Source organism: Triticum dicoccoides, chromosome 6A (genome assembly GCF_002162155.2).
Source record: "Triticum dicoccoides isolate Atlit2015 ecotype Zavitan chromosome 6A, WEW_v2.0, whole genome shotgun sequence".
NCBI lineage: Eukaryota > Viridiplantae > Streptophyta > Magnoliopsida > Poales > Poaceae > Triticum > Triticum dicoccoides.
Window position 1 is genome coordinate 229,720,203 of NC_041390.1, and position 2,288 is coordinate 229,722,490.

The following is a 2,288-nucleotide window of genomic DNA, read 5'->3' on the forward strand; positions in this document are numbered from 1 at the left end:
TGCCGCTGCTGCGCCGCCCCGCATAGCCGCCGCTGTCGGAGCCCCGCCCCGCCCGCCGGAGTACCTCGCCGGAGGTATAGCCGCCGCCGTTCGCCGTTTGGTTTTTTATAAATAATAATAATAACCGCCTCGGTTTTTTTTGAAACCCTAGATCGGTTTATTTCTCTGGTTTATTTAATTAGTGAACGTTCACTTATTCATTCGTTTTAACGAACGCGTTCATCGTTTAGTTTCAGATAACGAACGTTCGTTCGTTAATCTGTTCTTCATTTTTTTCTTTTCTCGGATTAAATCCGTGATTTTTCTGATCGCGATTCCTCATCCGATTTTCGTTTTAGTTTAACTTTTCGCTCGTTTATCGGAATCAGGCGATTCAAGCGCCTAGGAATTCGTCTCGAAACCCTCTATCCGTTTAACCAACCTAAACAAGATTTTGCTACTATAAAATTTGCCCTAGATCCAGATTGCTAGAACAAAGTTGTTTTCTTTCGCCGTTTGTCTTCCGTTGCTTTGTTCGATTTGATTCTTTTGCCAACCGGAGTTCTTAAGTTGAACCTTCTGGTTAGATCTCTTATTTGAGTTTTACCTGTGAATTATATGAGTACTTATTGTATGCTCGTTTGTTTGTTTGCGATAGAGTATCCGGAGTGCGCCGCCTGTTACTTCGAATCGCTAGGTTTCCTGGATCATCAGCAAGGCAAGTAACACTTTAATCATACCTTCTCTACTACCCAGTTTTATTACATTAGATCAATCCACACACATTGCATGATTAGGAACTAATTAAATTGTGGGATGGGAAGTAGATGAGGTAGTACCTATTACCAGTTTATTTTTTCAAACCTTTGGGAGTTACTTCTACGTTTGCTTATCATGCCATGCTATGCTAGTAGACGTGGATTGGGTGAGTGAAATCCATTGACAGATGTGAGATTGTTAATTAATGGTTTATCTAAGGTGGCAACTTAAACACACATCTGGGTGGATTGAGGCACCTGGGTATTCCAGGACTTGCCTGTTTTCTTTTGGACCGCCACCCAGGCTCAAAGGGATCATAAGACTATTCATACTAGAAACTTCCGTGTGCAGCCACAAGCTATTATGGGCTCTAGCATAGTTGACTAAGTTGTGCGAACTCTTACAGTGGTAGACTAGCAGATGTAGGGGATGTAGGTGGTACGGTCTACCCGATCGTAAGGTGCTAGTGCTTCTGAAAGACTATGTCCCGGTCATCCGTCTTCTCAAACACCCTGTAGTGAGAGAAACCAAATGGAGGCGATCAAGTCTTGTGGTGAAAAGTGCGCAAACCTCCGCAGAGTGTAACAAACTAATCATGATTAGCTGTGTCCCCGGTTATGGACATCTTGAGTATCTAGTACTTGGATTATCATGTGAATCTCAACATGTTACTCTAAATTAATTTTGCTGGGTTATGTTTAATGATGATGCTTAATTGGGATTGAGAATGCTGTCAACCATTCTCAATGTTTAACAACTACCATGATAGTTAAATAAAATTATTCCTTTAAAGTAGGGAAAAATTGGCTTTACGCAAAAACTGTAACCATAGAGCTTTCCACCAGCCAAATATGCATATAGTATAGCTGTTTCATTCCATTACTCTCTATGTGTTACCTTGCCAGCATATTCCATGTGCTGACCCGTTTTCGGGCTGCAACGTTAATGTTGCAGACTTTTTAGACGACGATTAAGGAGTTTTTAGGTCCTGGTTCTATACTCAGTGATGCCGTTGGAGTTGATGGACTCACTTATCTTCCAAGCCTTTCGCTATTATCGTTATTAGATGGCCTTAAGCCATATTTGTTGTAATAAGTTCTCTTCTGAGACACTCGATGTAATAAGTGTATGATTGCTACTCTGCTATAAATCCTCCGAGTACTGTGTGGTGTCAGCATTACTGATCCAGGGATGACACCGGAGCACAGAGATCAGACTGTTTGAGGTCTAGTCGCTACAGAGATGGTATCAGACCACACGCTGACTATAGGACACGACCACTAAGCTAAAAGACCTAGATCACTATTCACTCTCTTCTCTTCTGACTCCTCATCTTTTCTACTCTTTAGGATGGCGGATGCAAGGAACAAGTTCACACAACCGGATGAAGATACACCCTTTGGACGACACTTGAAGGAAGTCACTAGATACCTGAACATAGGAGTACCAAGCTTCACGGGAACCTACAACGCCACTTTACCTGAAGAAGAGCGCTGGATGATTCAAGTTCAAGTTCCAGGAAGGACGTTCATGCCAGTCACTGAGCCCAT